The sequence below is a fragment of the Microtus oregoni genome, unplaced genomic scaffold, assembly GCF_018167655.1.
Source record: "Microtus oregoni isolate MIOR12 unplaced genomic scaffold, Mior012 000007F_ref0000211, whole genome shotgun sequence".
Classification (NCBI taxonomy): Eukaryota; Metazoa; Chordata; class Mammalia; order Rodentia; family Cricetidae; genus Microtus; species Microtus oregoni.
Genome location: NW_024543066.1, coordinates 26,271,218 through 26,293,958, shown reverse-complemented (window position 1 = coordinate 26,293,958; position 22,741 = coordinate 26,271,218).

Here is a 22,741-nt window from a genome sequence, read left to right as displayed (position 1 = left end):
CGGTAAAAAACAATGACTTTGCGAATTTTGCATGCAAATGGATGGAAATAGAAAACACTATCCTGAGTGAGGTAACCCAGACCCAAAAAGATGAATATGGGATGTACTCACTCATAATTGGTTTCTAGCCATAAATAAGGGTCACGGAGTCTACAATTGGTGATCCCAAAGAAGCTAAGTAAGAAGGTGAACCAAAGGAAAAATATATAGTTGTCCTCTTGGCTATGGGAAGTAGACAAAATGGCCGGGGAGAAAATTGAGATCTTGGGGGTGGGGTGGGATGGGGGTAAGGGGAGATGGGGAGAGAAAAGGGAGAAGGGGAGAATGGGGGGAACTTGGGGAAAAAGGAGGATTGGGATAAAGGAAGGTTGGATAGGGGAGCACGGAAGCACAATTCTTAGTTAAGGGAGCCACCTTAGAGTTGGCAAGAGACTTGAACCTAGAGTGGCTCCCAAATGCCCAAGCCAAGGTCCCTAGTTAGTTCCTTGGGCAGCTGAGGATAGGGAACCTGAAATGACCCTATCCTATAGCAATACTGACGAATATCTTGCATATCATCATAGAACCTTCATCTGGTGATGGATGGAGATAGAGACAGAGACCCACACTGGAGCACTGGACTGGAACTAAATCTTGTAGACCAGACTGGCCTCAAACTCAAGAAATTTGCCTGTCTGACTCCTGAGCGCTGAAATTAATTGCATGTGCCACTACTGTCTAGCTTTAACTATGGTGTTTTTTTTATCACAGCAACAGACACCAAAATAAAATGCATCCCAAATTTGTTTCTGTTTGTATATTCATATCAATTTCTTTTCATCTGACCCATGTTTTTTTTTTGTAAGAAGACTGGTGATTGTATAAGGTATACCACACTTATCCAGAACAGGACAATACCTCATTACCTTATTCTCACCCTATTGTGAAGATTACATTCACAGGTCCTGAACATCTTGGGAGGTCATTATTCATTCCACTCCACTTTTTTATGTTTTGAATAAAAACTAACAAAATTTTTAGAAAATTTATTTTTATAGCGTAGATCTTGAAATCAACAAATCAATGACACATTTCTTTCCTTACTAATCAATTATTCAGAAAACCAATCTGATATAAAACATAAATAGTTTTATTTGCCATTGACATATCTCAATTATGAAAGATTTTCTTCATTGATTTTAGAGCAATTGTAGTTGATATTATCAGAATGATTATGTCCCCTTAATGTCCTTGTTTGACATCCTCAAGCAGAATTGATGGTTTGTGGGAGCCACAGAAGTGGATCTCTTCCACCTTTACTAAAGGTCAGAGAATGCAGACCTATTCGTTGTCCTTCAAGGTTATATGACAGAGGGTTTGACATAACAGAATATTTTGACCTAGGGTATGGTTACTTGATGTTTTGTGTATTAAGATGGTAATCACTTTGTTCTTTGTAGCTTGGTAACCAAGTCTTTCACCATCCCGCTCCTTTCTGGATTGAGGTATACAAAGGCTATGAGAAATAAACATAAGGCAAATCTTACTATTTAATAGTTGCCCTCCTGACTCTACTCTATTTGTTGTCTCCTGTCTATTTCTTTCTTAATCCCTCCATCCACACTCTTACTCCAGCACAGATGAATAAACCTGGCAGGACCCAGTAATCGTGATAGGAAATGAGGCATTTAGGAGGTCACATGCCTTGTGGATGGGTTCAAAGCTATTACAAATAATCACTGAGATACTCTTTACATGTGTTCTGTCAAAACACCAGAAGGAAGAGCCATGTCTGCATAGAGGCCTCAGCTGGTATCAAGTCAATAAAACTAATGCCTTGATCTTGGGAATTTCTATGATCTAAGAGTTTGTCAAGTATAATTTTAATATTTTTAAACACAGCATAGAATATTTTGTTATAACCACATGAGCTATATAAATCACTGATAGAGATCTAAATAAACTGGAAATATATTTTAAATGTAGTACTCAAAATATTTACAGAATCAACATTCTAATTCTGTTTTTAAGTAATGTACTGATTCAGGCTGAAGAGATCTTCTCTGTATGTATCCTTGGTTAACTATTTCCAATTCTTTCAACTCAGAGCAAAGCATGAAGCCTATAGCTTGGAGAAGCTTGCTGATTTCTAGACAACACACAAGTAGAAAACAGCAGTGTCTTGTTTTTCTAGGACATGGTTTTAAATATTAAATAGCATTTTTCTACAGCTCTTGTAAACTCCAGGAAGATTGAGGATGACACTGGAAGAGGTTCGTGAAGGAGACATGTCAAAATGCATAATAGATATCTTTTTTATCAAGTATCTAGGAAAGATTTTTGTTCCTTGTAAAACCAAATGTAATAGATGGAGAAAATTAGCAACAACCACATGCATTTAGTTCATGTCAAAGAGCTAAGCTAACTGTGAGTGAAAGAGGAAGATGCATGATAAACTCTGAGGACTCGAATCCTTGAACCCTACATAAAAGCACTACATCATCACCCCTTGGATGAGGCTCATTTTTTGAAGATTGTAACTTTCTACATTTTGTTCTGTCCTGTAATGTAATTGAGAGATAGGCTGGGGAGTGATATAGTAAAGAAATCACTACTTCTTGAGCAGGAAGTCAGTGTAAGAAATGCTGAGAGGAAAAATTGTGTAAATACATCTCTTAGCACTATAAATAGTGTGCTTTGTATGTGGAAGGAAGAACAATCTGAAACCAAAAATATAACTATTAGCAATTTATTTGGATTATACAAGAAGCCTTACTACTCTGCTTCACTGATCCAAATTTAGTCTGAGTTTGTATCAGATTTTAAAAACAGAAGTAAAAGCAAAAATTTTAAGTTAGAATTTAGGATAAATTGTGAATCATTCTTGAACTATATCTATTACAATATTTGGGACATGAAAATTGTCCATATATTAAGCCCTGTACTATGTCTGGCAACCCTTACTGGTTATATAACTACTTTTTTTTTTACGTCAGTCATGACTATTTTGAACCAGTCATGATTCATCATGTAGTTTTGAACAGATAACCTGTCTGAAAACCAGACAATGGAAACCTTAACCTTGACTCTGACCCATAACCCTAACCCTAACTCTGACTCTAACCCTAACCCTAACCTACATTTCCAATTAAAAAAATATAAGCAAGGAACAGGAGGCTGCTAACAGCAGGTGTCGGAAGCCTTGGGTTTGTGAATGTTGGTTCTACAAATTGAATGCAATAGAGTGTAGTCTGAGACTGTTTTTTTTTTTCCTGTTAGCCCAGACCCAAATCATACAGAAACTATATTGATTACATCAATGCTTAAACTATTAGCTCAGGCTTCTTATTAAGTAACTATAAACCATTTCTATTCATCTATATATCACCATTAGACTGTGGCCTACTGGTAATGCTTCAATGTCTACCTCCTTTGCCAGCTACATGGCATGTCTTTGACTCTGCATACTCTCTCTCTGCTCAGATTTCCTGTCTGGCTTTACTCTGCTAAACCATTGGCCAAAACAGGTTTATTAATCAACCAATAAAAGCAGCACAAATGCAGAAGGATATTCCACATCATCTCCCATTTTCTGTCTAATTAAAAAGGAAAGTTTTAACGTTAACATAGTAAAATTACTTATAACCAAAACAGGTATCAAGCAATAGAGTTATAGTATTTCTTTGTGAGTCTAAATTTTCATATCTAATTTATCTTTTATCATAACTAAGGAAAACTATAACTATCTGTCTTGAACTTTTCAAAAAAACTCAGGATATAATATTGCCTAAGCAAAGAGGAAATGCATTGTAAGCAACTTACTCTAGAATTGACAGAGTTTGATGTTTACTGGTGACATACGTCAATGAATCAGACATTGATGCCTGGGAATTGTATAAAGGTTTGAAAACATTGATGGTTATGATCTGGTGCCTGAGTCCACAATCACTGATGCTGTTTTGCAATCAAGGAGACAAATAAATGGTTTTGCTAGAGCTGTTCACATCTTGGAGGTAGTTAAGAACAAAGCAGGACAACAAAAGGGAATCTATCCCAATGCCATCATGGAGACCAACTTTTTAAATCAACTGGGAATATCCACTCCAGAGGAAATGGGCCTTGATGGGCTTTCCAATAGTAGCCTTATTTGTAATAGCCAGAAACTGGAAACAACCTAGATGCCCCTCAACCAAAGAATGGATAAAGAAAATGTAGTACATTTACACAATGTTGTATTACTCAGTGGTATACAGCAATGACATCTTGAAATTTGCATGCAAATGGGTGGAACTAGGGAAAAAAACATATTGAACAAGGTAATCCAGACCCAGAAAGATGAACATGGTATGTACTCACTCATAAGTGGATACTAGCTGTAAGCAAAGGATAACGAGCCTATAGACCATGACCTTAGAGAAGCTAAGTAACAAGGTGAACCCTAAGAAAAACGTATATAGATCCCCTCTGGGAAAAAGAAATAGACAGCATCTCCTGACAAAATTGGGAGCATGGGGGTAGGTGGAGAAGGGAGAACAAAGGGGAATGGGGGAGAAGATCTTGAGGGAACAGGATAATCAACATGGGGGAAGGACAGAGATGGAGAGCAAGGAAAGGGATATTTTGATTGAGGTAGCCAAATGGGGCTAGTAAAATACCTGGGACTAGAGAAATTTCCAGGAATCCACGAGGATCACTCTAGCTAAGATCCTAAGCAATAGAGGAGAGAACTGGCCTTGCCCTTTAGTCAGATTTATGAATACCTTCAATGGCACCATAGAACCTTCATCAAACAAATGATCGATTAGGGCAGAGACCCACAGAGGAGCGCAGGGCTGAGCTCCCAAAGTTCAGTTGAAGATTGGGAAGAGTGAGAATATGAGCCAAGGTTAAGACCATGATGGGGTTACCCACTGAAACAGCTCACCTGAGCTAATGGAAGTTCACCAACTCCAGCCAGACAGGGAAGGAACCAGCCTAGGCCCAAGCTAGACCTCTAAATGTGGGTGACAGTTTATGGTTGGGGCAGTCTGCAGGGCCACTGGGAATGGCACCAGGCTTTGTCCCTACTGCTCGTACTGGCTTTTTTGAACCCATTCTCTTTGAATGAATACCTTGTTCAGCCTGGATATAATGCAGAGGGCCTTGGTCTTTCCTTGGTGCAGTGTGCCTTGCCCCCCGTCTCTGGGGAGTGGGTGGGGAGTTGGGATGGGGCATAAGGTGGAAGGAATTGGTGGAGGGGAAGGAGTGGGAACAGGGATTGGTATGTAAAATGAAAAAAAAAACATAGTTTGTTTTCTTTTTTAAAGAATAAAATAAAAAAAGAAAAAAAACCTGAAAAATGAAAAAAAAAAAAACCCTCACTGCTATTGTTCCTTGATTGAAACTGAAACTGCCACTTGGAAATGTTTTTATTTGAGCATCAAATCATGCAATAGTAATTTGGACTTTAATAAAAGGAAATGAGATTGAACATTTTTTTAAAAAAAAGGAATGTAGAACATCTAGCCATGAAGTAGCTGTTAGCAGTGGCTCATTGCAGCTGCCCGAATCCACAAGGACTATCACTGTAGCTGTAGGAGCCCTTGCCACATTGTTGTTCTTCTACTATTCCACAGTAGAGAGAGAACGAGATGGGGATCTAGATGGTTCACTACTTGCTCAGAGAACAGTAGCAAGATCAGTGGAGATGTGGGTGGAGCTCCATGATAGACAACAAAGTTGCTAGGCAGAACAGCCAAGTACTTTCTCCCCACTCGAATGAGAGATGTACTTATTAATGAGAGAAGTCTATTGTTCTATACAACCAGGAAATAGACGGGCAGTGGTGGCATTTGCCTTTAATCCCAGCACTCGGAAAGCATAGGCAGGCAGATCTCTGTAAGTTTGAGGCCAGTCTCGTCTACAGCTAGTTCCAGGAAAGGCTCCAAAGATTCAGAGAAACTCTGTCTTGAAAAACCAAAAAAAAAAAAAAAAAAAACAAGAAATAGAATAGAATCCACCTAGTGACAGCTTCTTCAATATGGTAGCCATCTTATAAAAACCTACAATTAGGACAATCATCTTACCTTACTCCAGAAAAGTCACAGAGTGTTCAACAAAGGCCTTCTTTTTGTTATCTATTTGACAGACATTTGAAAATTACCAGAAAAATGGAGAAGAACTATTCCCTTTCTTAAAGAGTATCACAGGAGGTTAAATATTAAACCTACTGCCACAGGAGATTGCCAGGAGCCTTGCCTAAATTACATTAAGCTTGAGATTCTGATCTTGTGCAGGGTAAATTTTTTATCAAGACCCCGTTGTCTTTGGATAACAGTAAGCAACACAAAAAGAAAATGAACGTTACAAATTGCATGTGATTTTTAATTAAATTAGTTTACTTTCTGGTTTACCATATGTATTATTCATGTCCTGTTATTGTTAAACCATGGTTAGCTATCAATAGAGGAGTAGATGTTTTGTTTCTAGTCATTCACGCTTTACCTGTGACAAAATAGACAGGTAAACCCAGCTTTTCACACTGTATAAAAGTCATCCTACCTGCTAAATGTCTCATTTCTGAAAAATTCCAAATCATGACTTCATTGGTGACTTCCTTACATGGTTAAATGACTCAGTTGCCAGGAAGTTTTGCTACATAGACTGAGATAAGTTCAGAAACTTTCAACTCACTTATAGATTTAGATTTTGTTTATTTTCTTGTTGGCAAGCACTGACTTACCAGACTACTTCTTCTACATGATTGGTGGTTGTTCTCTAGTAATAGTCCCCTTCAATTGCATTGGCATTAATTTCTCGAAATTGTAGGAGCACAGAAAGCTGCAGTCTCAGTTCCTGGCAGAGGACCAACCTCTTTCCTTCCCACATTGAGTTCAGACCTTGGCTCATTTCCCTTTTTAAATTCTACCTAGATTTAAATTGTGGACTTCTAAACCTGTGCATGTAGTAAAGATAAATTTATTGGGCACTGATGGGCACTGTTTGATTTTCTTCATTAAATGTCAGAGGCAACTAATAATGTGAGAAAGTTTCCAAAGATTTATAACTCTGTTGCAAAACCTGAAATATGAAAAAAGAAAGAAAGAAAGAAAGAAAGAAAGGAAGGAAGGAAGGAAGGAAGGAAAGGGGACCAGAAAGTAAGTTTCTGGAGGGTAAGCAGGGTCTGAAACACTCATGGCCATTTCTTGTGTCTTTATGGAGGAGTACAGCTAATATCTATTTAAAATATTCCATAATTTTCTGTTTAAAATCATTATAATTCATTTATCTTATATTTACCTTAGTAAATATTATGTGGGCATAAAATGTAAGAAATGTCACAAAAATATTTGAATTAGCATACTTTTAATTTGCGCTTGATGTAGGATTCCTTTTAGGCTCTTACAAGGTCAAAGTTACAATTGTACGCTACTAAGCATTTAGTAATTCTCATCTGCTCAAAGCCTGTCTGGTATCTTTCCAGTTTCTTCTATTTGGTTTGTGCACCAATCTCCATGGAATGCCTTTTCAGCAGAACCTATCTTTTTACATGGGGTTCCAGACATGACTGAGCTCTATGAATTAGATGAAGACCTGGCTCTATGAAAGGTTAAAGGAAAATGAAAAACAAAACTGCCTTTGAATTTGAAATGTATACTATAAATAAAACTATGCCATGGCTCTGAAAGGGATGGCAAATTGTTGATCTGATATGGTGGCATTTAGTGTACACACAAAGACTTTTTTTTTCCCAGTCTCAAACTAAAGTTCTAAGCCAAAACTTGTGTTTCTGGTACACATAGAAAAAAAAAATGTATTCTGGAAGGAACTTTTCTTCTCTTAAAATCCTGGCACACTTTCTCATAGATAATGAGACCCTTATACCTAACAATGTGTCCATTTTGCTGTGATTCTAGAAAGATCCCACAGGAAGTCATGCCTCAGTGTTATCAACCACATTGCACCTATGTTTGTTCCTTCTTTACTGATTCCAATTTTTTTGTAGTGGTATTTATTTAAGTTTTTCCCTTTTGTTTATAAAAGTTTCTTAAACCCTTTGTGGCTTGACTTGGGATAAAAATAAGCTTCTTCCTAAAACTCCTGTCAGTGCATCATTTTTCCAATCTGTAAACCACATGGATCGTGCAGATGGAGTCATTCAAGTATAACTGGAGGAGCAAGACAGGGTGCATGAAACTTAGAGAAGAGTGTCTTGCCAGATTTGTGCAAAACTATTAGAAAAAGAGGAGGCAAAGATAACTGGGATTGTTAAAGAATGTTTTCGAGCTTAGAGAGGAGGCTCAACAAGGAAAGTGCTTGCTGTGTATTCAAGACAACATGAGTTCAGATCCCGAGAATCATGTGAGGCTGCACCAGTAGCACACATTTGAAATCCCATTGCTGCTAGCTACAGAGAGATGGGAGGTGAAGACAGAAAGGTCTCGAAGTCTCAGGGACAGTTCACATATGTACTGGAGAACAACAAAGGGACTTTATGTCAAACAAGGTGGAAGATGAAAATTGTCAGCTGAAGTTGTCCTCTGACAACCACACAATTGCCATAGAATTTCACACATGCTATCATACACATACATACATACATACATACACATTCACACATGTGCAACATTCATACTCAGAGTTTTAAAAAATTCTTCAATTCATATTAAGAAATTATGAACTTTTAAAATATTATAGAACAGAATATATATGGTAACTTTTTCCTTTATCTGAATTAGTCATTTATGCACAGATCTCTCTCTCTCTTTCTGTTTGTGTGTGTGTGTCTATCTGTCTGTCCATCTGTCTGTCTGTGTGTGTACATGGGTATATCTCTATTTATTATTTGAAAATTATAAGGTAAACATAAAGTAATTACTCTTAATGTTAGAACAAGAATAAAATAGGACTTTGGAATTTTATTTTCTATTGGTGTTTCCCAGATATTTCTTTATAAACATGTTTTATGGTAAAGCAGTAATGTCATTGTTAGAATGGAAAATGTAAATAAAAACAATAACATAACTAGAAAAACACAATTTTTAAATAGCTCACTCTATTGTTCCAGGCTTTTCAAATCCTGATTTATTTCCTGATGACATTACCATCATGAAATACATCCTGTCAGCTTACAGTTGTATGAATGCATTTTAAAAATAAAACTTCTAAATTTCATCATTTAATTTTGCAAGTAATGTCAAATAATTTTGCTCCAAACAGTTTATAATGTTTTGCTCATCCTTGCATTTAAGTAAAATTGTTGATGTGACAAATGGATTATATTAATCAATTATGACAGTAAACTTGAGCATGATTGCTTATATTAATTATCCATTAATTATAGTTTTCAGAAAAGTCTATCTGAAGCATCTTCACTACCTGATGTATTAAAAATGTTGCTAGGATTAATCTACTACATTTGCAAAGCAGTCCTATATTTATTTCAATTTATATGTCATTTACTATGCGTAAAGTGAATAGTATTTTTTAGATAATACTTTAAAATTTTAAAGGAATGAGATGTATTTCTAAAATGCTTTTCACTTTTAAACTTTAAACTATATACATTTCCCTCCCCCTCCTCCCACCCTTCTCCCCCCTCCCATCCTTATCCCCCTCCTCCCACTCGGGAGGAGGTGGAAACTTGTTTTTTTTTTCTTCCTTTTCTCAATAATAAAAAAAAATGAAAAAAACTATATATATTATATACATATATATGTTAATGTGTGTGAGTGAGAGATATTTGGAAAGGAGATGTGTTACAGGTGCTTAGGAGAAATTGTAGTATAGAAGTAGGATTTAAGTATGGAGTCCCACTAATATAGCCTATATGCACTTGGGCGTGGGTACATTCTATGAGGCTTGGATCTATTTTTGATAACCTCTGGGCAGAGATTACTATTGTTTCCTCCTAGATAGTGCATTACCATGGCTGTGCAATTTCCCTTGTTCAATTGCTATAAAATGAACTGATTATGTTATTTCTATATTCTCTTTTACTATTGTTGATGAATAGAAGGAGACAGAAAGCTCCTAGACAGTTTAAGGGCAGGGTACATGAGACCACAGAATGCCATTATTATCCTTGGCTAGAAACAGGAAGCATTTTTTCTTTCTAAAGCAAGAGATGCCATCAGGCAGCTCTGGTTCCTCAGCTCACTTATAAGTTCTGCTTGAATGTTCTACAGGAGGGTTTGACACAGACTCCAGTCAAAACACTGCTTCCTTCTGGTGAATAACAGATCTCTAAACTTTCATAGAGAAAATGGATTATATCTATGTGAGAATTTCAGTCTATTTCCAGTGGAGGTTTCTTCCTCATAGGTGACATAGTTCCTTCCTCATACTTGTGCCAAGCTGGCAAAAAAGAAGAGAGAGAGAGAGAGAGAGAGAGAGAGAGAGAGAGAGAGAGAGATACTTTACAAGCATCAGTTCATTCATTTTCTTGACAACTTATGTTTCATTGTCAGGTTGCTTATCAAAAATGCAAGAATATAACTCTCAGTTGATGAGCTGTTTAAAACATATTTTTTAAAAATCTTTTGTTTCAATAATTTAAATTCAGTCATTAATAAAACTAAAAGAAACGGTTACACATAGTCAAAAGTTTGATTTCTGTGCAGATTTTCATCCCACATTATTTTGTAGCTGGATTCTCTCATTCACATGTTATTTCTGAACTATTTCCAAAAATTTTAAGATGCTCTTTTGTAACTATTTTATTCTAACAGAAATATCCCTGACCTCAAGGGAAGAGGGGAGTTCACAGGACTCTGGAAGTTAAGAAAAAGATTCACAAGGGCCTCCCCCAGGCTATGCAACCTGTAGCAATTGCTGGGGAATGATTGTCTTCAACAGACACAGGGGTATTCAGTTTTTAAAGGGAGTGCCAAAGATGTGGCCTTAGAGTCATCCCTCACAATAGGATGAGATTTTCTAAGCTCCATCTGCCTCTGAGTCACATATACTCCTGTTAGTAGTACAAATAAACTCATGGGTTTATTAAGTTGGATCTGGGTGGAATGTCTTTGGTCAACCATTCCTGTCCTGTATGGGGCAAGTAGATACTTGTTCAGGCCACATGACAATGCATTTACTATATCTCAGTGCATAATTTATACAGCTCCTCAAAGCTCCCTATCCCATTACCCATTTTTGCACTAATTACATCTTGTGAAGCAAAAACCTCATTGAGCCGTATGAGGTATCCTCACCATTGAATCTTCTTACACATCTAAAAACTTTGCGTCTAAGTAGATGTGTGTGTGTATGACAAGCTCAAAGTTCATCGAACTCTAGGAATAAGCACTATTAATCTGACTTTGTTTTACTCTCCCAATAAGTACATCACCTCAAATTAATCTCTCCAACCAAGTGGTCTATGTCTTGCAGTGAATTCTTCAACTTTTGCTTCTTCACTTTGTCCCTTTGCTCTTTTAAACCCCAAGCATTGTCCTTTAAAAGGTGCAGTATTGGAAAGAAGGACAAATTAACAAAATGAATGCACTGCACTTAAATTTAATTATGCATAGTATAAAAATAATACAATATGTGACTGTGTGCTGTCATTTCGATACCTTCTATGCCTCTTGTGATTTATTTTGCTAATGGCACCATTGCACTTGAGCAGAACGGCCACTAGAGTGCTGCAAGTGTCCATCCAAGCCTGTCCCTGCTGATGGGACATTCTGTTAATTTACTGATAAAAGCAGTAAATATGGTATTTCTTTTGGACTTAGGTCTACACTTAATAAAAAACACATAAAATTTAAAGCATTAACTACAGATGTCTGCCTACAAATTTACGTTTATGAACCTTTATTGTGCTAATTGCTGAATATATATAGAAAAAATATAGATAAAGGTATTAAAACTTATTTTAAGTCCTCTATCCTGGCATTATTTTAATGTATATATTTGTTTTCATCTTTATATACACATACATTTCTATGAGATTTTTATTAAGTTTTATTCATGAAGAATGTAGATATTCTGGAAATAGACTATAAGTATTCTGGTAATATACAGATTGTTCAGGTTATATAGCCATTCACTATATTAAGATATTTTAAAACAATCGTTCATTCTTGAATATTTTGCTAGTTTGAATTTTAAAGGTCAGTCAACTTTCTTTAACACTTTTCTTAAAATCTTTTGGAGGATCAAACCATGTCTTATTCATCTCTGTGGGTGTAATTTATAATATATATCCTTAAAATAAGTTTGAATATCCATCATTTAAAACATGGGTACATAATTTTATTTCTTAGTTAACATTAGAGAAACCAAACATGTGCCTAGATCTTTATATTAAATTACCTGAATTGGTTAACTTACACTTAACTTGAAAAATAGTTTATATGAAGCATTTTATATCTCTCTTTTTAATTAAAATTTTAGAGTAATAATATTTTTACTCTAAACATAAAGTAAATCACAGCACAGAGTTAATTTCATTTATTAAATTGCTGATTAATATTTTATGCTAATTTAGATATTTTTACCAAAAGAAAATTAATCCACTGGTTTTTCTTCTGAGACATAATACTGGAATTTACAAAATATTCACATGCAATAACTTTATATTTCAAACAGCTCTACAATATTTTAATTGGAAAAATACCTCAGCTCATTTTCTGATATCACTTATTTTTAAAATTAATTAATGTAAGCTTTTTCAGATAAGGCCAAGAACTAGCATTTTCCTCAAATTTAAATGAATAAAGAGATAAGAATTGGGAAGTGCTTGCTTCTTTCAGTCTATATCAACACACAGTAGAGTAATTTCATGAATAAGATGCATTCAGAAAACACTCAATAAAACACAATTTAGATTTTTTTATTCTTTGCAATTTAACATATAGAAGGTAGTGTTGGTTTCTGAAATAAAATTTATTCTTTTCAGTTTAAAAAAATGACTTCTCAGTGGCAAGTGTCCAGTTAGAGTTACATAAGACTGCAGGCAAATACATAATTTCATCTTCATTTCCCACAAGATTTCCTTGTAAAATACCTCCAAGCTCATTCCTGCTGGTGTCTACAGTCAGCGTGTTCTTTTATTTTGAAATCCTGCTGTTTTGAGACAACTCAATGTTCAGTTCATTTGTAATGCCTCTGTAAATCTCAGATTAAAAACAATCGTGTGATGACACAGTGTTATAAACTCATCTCTTACATTCAAAGACACTAGAACTTTTGCTGGATCTCATAGCGTGAATAATACGCCTGAGGTCACCTAAGATTTAAGATGGCTAATCTACTGTGTGCTCAGCCTGCTAGTATAACCTGCCTTTAAGAGAGCACTGTTTGCCGGGTGGTGGTGGCGCATGCCTTTAATCCCAGCACTCGGGAGGCAGAGGCAGGCGGATCTCTGGGAGTTCGAGGCCAGCCTGGTCTACAAGAGCTAGTTCCGGGACAGGCACCAAAGCTACCAAGAAACCCTGTCTAGGAAAAAAAAAAAGAGAGCAAAGTTTGCTACTTCCAATACCACTCGCCTTGGATTTCCCATATAACCAACCTTTACAACCTCAGCTAAATGTACAGATACAATCTTATGCACTTTCCCATGCTTTCTTATAAAATAGTGTGTGTGTGTGTGTGTGTGTGTGTGTGTGTGTGTGTGTGTGTGTGTGTGATGGTAATAAATGGTGAAAACATCAAATAAATTGTAAACAACTTTATGCAATAAATATCCTCCACCAATGTTGGGAACAGAATAAAGCTGTTACTTGATGGCAATATGTTTTCTGTTATGTTAGTTATCTGGGCCAGTTGGGATCAATTGAAGTGAGTGACTCAATCCCTCTTAAAACCCATCTAAAGATTTCTGTAACGGATCCCTCATTGCTTCTCTATATGGCGCTTTCTGTGTTAGTCAATAAATACAGAGTAAAATCCATTTGTTAGGGACAAAGACAGAGGGACAAGACAAGACACTTAGATGTCAGATAGACACAGATCAGATAATAGAACCCATAAGCTACAAGCAGGCTGGAGACACAGAAGACACAGACAGTAGAGAATTCAAAACTTGATTTGTCCTTGATCAAAGTATTGTAAGGGGAAGTACTTTATTTTTTTTATTAATCCAAGACTGATAGATTTTGAAATACTGTGAGGTAATTACTATTGCATTTTAATGAATGATTACTAATTTGGTATCCTTCAGGACTTTAAAAACATAAGTGTATTGAGAACATTATTGTAATTATTTATCTTATTTTATAGTTAGTCTAAATTTCTGAATGTTAACTCTTGAATATCAGTTAACTAAGAAATTTATTCATTCACTGGCTGAGTGCCAAGAAGTATTAAAGAATGTATCATTGTTTATTCTCTGTTTGTTTTTTCGAGACAAGGGTTCCTATTTGTGCTGGAACTAACCCTGTCCTAGAACCAGGCTGGCCTAGAACTCATAAAGATCAGTTTTCCTCGACCTCCCAGCGCTGGGATTAAACACATGTGATACCACACCCTGTACTGTTTACTATCTTAAGAGAAATAGTCAGGTGGTGGTGGTGTAGGCCTTTAATCCCAGAACTTGGGAGGCAGAGGCAGGTAGAGCTCTTTAACTTTAAGGCGAGTCTAGTCAAAAAGAGATAGTTTCAGGACAGGCACCAAAGTTATTCAGAGAAACTGTTTCAAAAAATTTACATACATACATACATAAAATCCCTGAGTTTTTCATATGCCAATAGCTTTTATTTAGAGTTCTTGTTATTAGTGCCTTGAATGATTAATATCCAGGTTATCATCTAATTCAAATTCAACAGGAAATGTGTTCCCTTTAGTGATTGCTACCAAATACTACTACTACTTCTACTAACATATATCTTAAAATATTAAGTCTCTTAAGGATTTGATGATAATAACTTAGCAGTTTATTTGTGAATTAAACAGGTGGTCATGTTTAATGACAATGAATGAGTTGTCACATGGTTAGTAATCCTGCATCATTTCTCTAGTGAAATATCTGCCAATATTTTCATAGGTGATATTAATTTGGAATGCTGGCATTAGCTTTCTGTATATTTTAAAAACAGTTCTTTATCAAAAGTATACTTTAAACATATTTTCTGCTAGTTAAGTGTTTGGACCAATTGGAGTCCTGGCCTTCAGCTGCTCTTCCCTGCTAGAGCCTTAAAGCTGTGCCTTGCCTAGAAGATCAGAGGATGGGATTTTCAACTGTTGGCCATTGACTGCTGGGTATTTAAGCCTCCATGGTGCTATTAAAGAAGGGCTTTTGTACCAGTAAAAACAAAACAAAACAAAACAAAAATGACATCTTGTATTTTGCATGCAAATGGATTGAAATAGAAAACACTATCCTGAATGAGGTAACCAAGACCCAAAAAGATGAATATGGTATGTACTCACTCATAAGTGGATTCTAGCCGTAAATAAAAGACATTGAGCCTATAATTCATGTTCCTAGAGAAGCTAAATAAGGTGAATCCAAAGACAAACACATAGGCATCCTCAGGAATATTAACCTTCATCAGGCGATGAAAGGAGACAGAGACAGAGACCCACACGGGAGCACCGGACAGAAATCTCAAGGTCCAAATCAGGAGCAGAAGGAGACGGAGCACGAGCAAGGAACTCAGGACCACGAGGGGTGCACCCACACACTAAGACAATGGGGATGTTCTATTGGGATCTCACCAAGGCCAGCTGGCCTAGGTCTGAAAAAGCATGGGATAAATCCGGACTAGCTGAACATAGCGGACAATGAGGAATACTGAGAATTCAAGAACAATTGCAGTGGGTTTTTGATCCTGCTGCACGTACTGGCTTTGTGGGAGCCTAGGCAGTTTGAATGCTCACCTTACGAGACCTGGATAGAGGTGGGCAGTCCTTGGGCTTCCCACAGGTCAGGGAACCCTGATTGCTCTTCGAGCAGATGGGGGGGGGGGCTTGATCGGGGGAGGGGGAGGGAAATGGGAAGCGGTTGTGGGGACGAGGCAGAAATCCTTAATAAATAAATAAATAAATTAAAAAGAAAAAGAAAAGCTAAATAAGAAGGTGAACCCAAAGAAAAACATGTAGTTATCCTCTTGGATATTGGAAGTAGACAAGATTGCCAGGCAAAAATTGTGAGCTTGGGGGTGGGGTTGGAGTGGGGGTAAGGGGAGATGGGGAGAGAGTAGGGAGAGGGGGAGGATGGGGTGAACTTGGGGGAATGGGATGGTTGAGATGGAGGAAGGTTGGATATGGGAGCAGGGAAGTAGATATCTTAATTAAGGGAGCCATTTTAGGGTTGGCAAGAGACTTGACTCTAGAGGGGTTCCCAGGTGTCCAAGGAGACGTCCCAAGCTTGTTCCTTGGGAAGCTGAGGAGAGGGCACCTGAACTGGCCATATCCTATAGCCACTTTGATGACTATCTTGCATATCACCATAGAACCTTCATCTGGCGATGGATGGAGATAGAGACAGAGACCCACATTGAGCACTGGACTGAGCTCCCAAGGTCCAAATGAGGAGCAGAAGGAGAGAGAACATGAGCAAGGAAGTCAGGACCGCGAGGGGTGCGCCCACCCACTGAGATGGTGGGGCTGATCTAATGGGAGCTCACCAAGGCCAGCTGGATCACATGATGGAGCATGTGATCAAACCAGACTCTCTGAATGTGGCTGACAATGAGGGCTGACTGAGAAGTCAAGGACGATGGCACTGGGTTTTTATCCTACTGCATATACTGGCTTTGTGGGAGTCTAGTCTGTTTGGATGCTCACCTTCCTAGACCTGGATGGAGGGGGAAGGACCTTGGACTTTTCACAGGGCAGGGAACCCTGACTCCTCTTTGGACTGGAGAGGGAGGGGGAGGGGGGACGGGAGTAGGGGGAGGGAAATGGGAGGAGGTGGAAATTTTTAATAAAAATAAAATAAAATAAAATGTTTTAACTAGTTAAACTTAGAAAAATCAAGTATTTTTCTCACTAAAAATCAGTTAGAAGAGGCCTCTCTTACATTCAGAAGTAAGATCGTGAATTGCCCTCACCTACTCATGCCCCAGATGACTTATAAACTTCAGGTGCACTAAATTCTGATATGATGCTTTACTGGGACATCATCGTATCTGTTCTATTAGGTATTGTTTGCAGTTAATATCATGTTATCAAGAAGTTGAGTAGACCAAGAAAGAAGGCTTACCATGTAAAGAAGCTTACTTTCTCAGCCTGAGAACCTAAGTAACAAGACAAAGTAGTTCACTGACTTCTACGTGCACACTGTCATGCCTGCACAGTTACTTGTACATGTGCACATGAGCACATACACAATAAATAAACAAACATAACTTCCTGGAAATATTTTATTCAAGATACCCAGATCATTACATTCCACTCTTTTAAGAAAAAGATTTGTTGGAATATATAAAGGAACCATGGTATAAAGACTAATAATGGGAAATTCGCTATGCTAATTCTTATGATTTTATATATCATTCACAGAAGATTTTGTAGTTATTCTCTTAATATTCTAGTTGTTGTTACCTATTTTACGCAAGTGTAGTTTTATTGAAGGCAAGGTATATCAGTAATTAGCATCCCCTTATCAATAGTTTAAAATATGCATATGGATCAAAATGCAATACACAACACAGTATATATAAAATTAATTCTGTGTAGAAAGTTAAATAACCAAGAAGCAATTTGTGATGGAATTTGGTAACCTAAAATGGTTCTTAAGCCATATAAATAATCTTTTTTACATTTGATACAGTTAACAGTAAATATTTAAATTCTAAATTTATCAATGTAAATTTAAAATATTAAACCTCAATTTTTTCATTAATAGTATTCAAATATATGATGAATTTTAGTGGAGTACATCTAAATTAAATTTCTTTTGATCATGTTAATTAAGACTTGTAATAATTTCACTGTGTTTCTTAAAATATAGTCTCATTTTTCCAAAAATGCCAGCTTTTGATATTGTTTATTTTTTTGAGGACAATCAGGTAAAAATTTCTGTCAGCATTTAATGTAGAAACATGCTGTTTCTCCATTTATATTTAATAAGAAGCTCTAAAAAACAAACTCTTTACCACAGGTGTCTCTGCAACTCCTCCTCTTCTCAGCCGTCTAGTAGACACAATGAAGCCGAACTCATGGGAAGAATGGAAATGCTTAAGCTAGAGAGTTAAGAGGCTACTCCTTCTAGAGCAATTGCATTGTTGGAGGAGTCTTGATCCAGCTAAGACCTTTTACCTTGGCTAAGTTAAAGACAGAATATGGCCTTGTTTGGACTGCTGATATACAATACTTGGTATATATCAGGTGAGGTAGTTCACATACAGATTTACTCTAGTTGAAATTTTCTGTTGCACTATAATAGACTATATTGGATTATACATATCTCTCTCTATATATGTGTGTGTATGTATGTATGTATGTGTGTATGAGTGTGTGTATGTGTGTGTGTGAGTTTGGGCATTTACAAGCAACTCTGCCTCAGGACATATTTCTAGATATTAAAATGTCTATGGTATAATTCACCCCAGCCCTTCCACTACAACCAACTTTATTCCTTCCAGTGGTCAATATAATCCTCCATCTGATTTCTTTGGGGAGAAATTAAAATGATTTATAGTCTTTACATGCATGAGGTGAGACTAGATGTGTGCGTGTTCATAATGACTTTGAGAATTATGTGGTGTGTATGAATGTCAATGCATTATATGATAAGCTATAAAGGTGATAAACTTAAAAATAAACTAAGAACAACCATGAGTAATTAAAATTATTATAATCAATTAATAGGGTAGAGATGTTATACTAAGAATAATTTCCAGAAAGTTTTGAAATTTTAATTCTTAGTTTTTTATTGGCTCATATTTTATCAAAGTGGAGCCCTTAGCATCTGTAAAATCAGTTCTTTCATTGACACACTGATTTCTACAATGAAAGCACTGGAGATGCTCCTCTTCATTATAGTTGACATATTGACTTGCTCATCCAGCAACTGAAGTTAAAGGATGTGTTCTTTGTAAAGTCCTAGCTTGTTTTCAATAAATAATTACTTCCAACATTTGCAAAGATTTGATCTTATAGTTTTGAATTTTAAGATAAGTCCACTATCAGAAACTAGATTTGTTATTAAAGCAGCCATGGCAGCTAATTATTCGTACTATCATGCTAGAAAGCTCAAGAATATTAGAGAAACCCACTGAAATATTATTTTCCAGATAACATTTTATAGACAACACTTAATAAAATTATTCACTTCCCAAAAAGTTCATGAATGACTCTTTAGTTGACATTGATATGAAACATTCTTCAGGCTTCATGTCAGATGACATGTTTTCTTTAAGCCTGTAACTGTAGGAGATTCAGTGGGAAAACTCTTCATGAGAAAAGCATGTAAAAGAGACAGGAAGATACTTAGATTTTATGGACTTTTCAGGGGTTTCTTTAAAAACTCCTTTAATCTCCATTTATTAAAGTTCTTGTAGCTCCCAAAAATGTCAAGCTAAAGACAAAGCTTTTAGCAAATGCTCATTTTGGTGACATTACAAGTCCATTTGAATCATCCAATTGACTTAGCCAATTGACTTACCTAGTCCTTTCAGTAAAATATGTCCTTAATATTTTTCCTTTTAATATATTTCAACCTCCTTTGATCTCACGAGACTCTAATTTTCTTAGCAGTTCAAGTGACTATTTCCATATATTAATTTTTCATCTAAATTTCTGTTCTCAAGTTTCATAATTTTTCTATTTTGATGAGAAATAATTTGAATTTGTAGAATAATTTAAAGGGACTAACATGTTATTATCTTCATAAACATAAATATAATAAATTATATCTGAAAATAACTCAATGTCCTTTTATATAAAACATGCATAGAATAAGCATTTATTAACACTCTAATATCATGTGTATCTCAGGTCAGAGGTCAGAACAAGTGGAGAAATAGAAATGCTAGAAAATTTGCAGCTAAAGAAAAAAATGGGCCTCTTCTAGATTGTTCTATGTCAAATTGACACAAGGTAAAGTCTTCAGAGGAAGGAACCTCAGTTAAGAAAATTCTTCCATAAGATGTGGTTGTAGCATGTTCTTAATTAGTGATCAAAGTGAGAGGGATTAGAGCATTGTTGGTGGTGCCTTCTCTGGACTGTGGTCCTGTGTTTATTAAGGAAGCAGGCTGAGCAAGCTAAGAAGAACAAACCAATAAGTAGTGCCCCTACATGGTCTCTGCATCAGAACCTGCCTTCAGGTTCCTGTCCTCTTTGGTCCCTATCTTGACTTCTAATGAACTGTGACGTAGAAAGGTAAACTGAATAAAACCTTCCTCCCTAAGTTGCTTTGGTCATAGTTGTTTCATTACAGTAACAGAAACTGAAACTAAGGCAGTCTCCAATATTTAATTAAAGACTTTAGCCAAAACAATTAATGAACAAAGAGTAATATACAATTCACTTTAAAATTTAAAGATGACTATATTAACATAGGTTAGAAACATATTAATTTATTGTCTATCACAACTTATGAATTTTTATGGATACTGAAGGGCACTCTGGCCATCTCTAGTATGGTGAGCATGGCTTTTTCCCTGATTTCCTCTGCCTTGCTAAAAACTATTATATTACGTTCCTAAAGCTGGCCACCAAAGTCTATTCTTTTATTTCGACACTTTTATCTCCTGAGGTTGACAACCTTGGTCCAGCTATCTAAGTATTGAAGTTCAGCAATCAAAAGCCCCCTTTGGCTCACTAAATTAACATGTCCAATTAAAATAAAACATCTCACCCTGACACAAGCTTTCCCATTTCATCTATATAAAGCACCATTTGCCTACAGACCACATCTGCCTCTGCTCTATCCAGAGGCAGTCTGTTGCCTTCCCCCATGGAAAAACAACCCTGCCCCATCTCCCTTCCTTCCTTCCTTTCTTTCTCACCCTGTATATACTCGCTGTCTCTTATTTTCTGCCCTCTGTCCCTCTGAGGCAAATAAATCTCCTTTGAGCTGAGAATTTGGTCTTGGGAGTCCTGAACAGTTATTCTCACAGACATCTCTTATAGATATGTGCTTAACAAACTGAAAATCTATGGCACAATTGGAAAAAAATGAATGTAGATTATATTAAGTGTTTATTTTATTCTATACAAATTCTTCAAACTTTCTTTGATTATATACAAACCATTCTTCCTATACATAATGGCATAGTCATTCTCTGTCCCTTTCATCCTGCATTTTTCCATTGTTTTCTTTTGCTTTTGAGCTTCATTTTCCTCAGAGTGCTTGAAACAGTTGCTTATATAGAATGACAAAAGGGATGATCCAAAGACTAACACTGTCAAAGATGACAAGTATTTGAAAGAATCTGTTGGAGTGGAACTTGAGCCTCAGGAGATACTTTTTACAAAGATGATCTCTATTTACAAATTGACATCTGAGCGTGCTCTAATGAGAAATATAAGAACTGACACTTCATATACCTACTCTGTGTAACCTACATAAAACAAACAGGTCTCCACTGAATATGTATTTTTACTTCCACAGCTCTATGTCCCCAAAATCATGACCTACTCTCAGAGAATCCAAATCTACTATACAATTCTGGCCTCTGGAGTCATTCTCCGAGAAACCTGAAAATAATTCTTTATTCCTGTGACAGTTGCATTTCTCTGTTTTTGAGCCTGGGTTGGAAGAGGTCTTGTTGATTTTTGAGATGTCATGAGAAAATTTTCTTGCTATGTTATTGAACCTTTCCAGGTTCTATTTAGCAACACTCTAAAACTTCCATGGTGCCATTATGTGATACAGGTTTTAAACAAGCAACGTTTCCCCTATCTTCTGCCATGTCTCTTTTGCTCATGACTATCCCTAGAAATTTGCTCAAAAGCATGCATTGAAACATACGCATGCCATATTCTCAATATTTTGCTCCTCTGACAATTAATTTTTTCAGTAATTTAGTTATATGAGTAGAACACTATCATTGGAAGAAATTCACACCAAACCCAGTGCCAAAAATTCTATTGACATTACATTTTGCGGATGTCATTAATTACTTGATTGTACACAAGAAATCAAAGTCTTCAAAATGAATAACAAAACATTTTCATCCCTTAGATGATTCTAAGAGTTTAGACATGGCCCTCCAGGAGCCAGAAACAGGGAAGGCCTGTTTGAAGAAAGACCAATTTATTTATGTATACTGTGAATTATAAGTCTTGGTTATTACATTTAAAATGTTTAGACATTGTATAACACATAGAAAGCCATTTTTCATCTCTTTAGGCCTTTTCCGAAATATTTCCCAGTCAGCCTCTCCTTCTTCTGCTTACACCATTTTCATCTCATTTTCTCATTATGTAAGCTCATATAGAGAGAACCGAATACAACTATGATCGGGATAACTTATGTCTATGAATGGAGTCCTGAGAAAATTGAACAACTTTCTACTACCGAAGAAAGGCCTGAAAATAAACAAGGTTGTCAAAAGCAACTATTTAAAGGAATGAATCAGAGCTCAGTGGCAGCAGCCCAAGAGAAATGTGCTTCCTTAAGCTAGAATAGCATACAGCGAGAATGAGCTGGCGTCTCTGGCCTTTTTACCTCCAACTCCCCTGTTACTCACCAGGTAAAAACCTAGTTTCACCGGAGGCATATGAGAATTTCTATGAAAAGCAGCTACTTTACTACAATAAGTACAGATTTGTTTCCAGGGTAATAATAGCATTTGTCTTACAAACTAAAATAGTCAGATTCAAAATAGGAGCACAGAAGAAAAACAAAAAACAAAAGCCAGGTTAACAGACAGAAGGCTTGGTT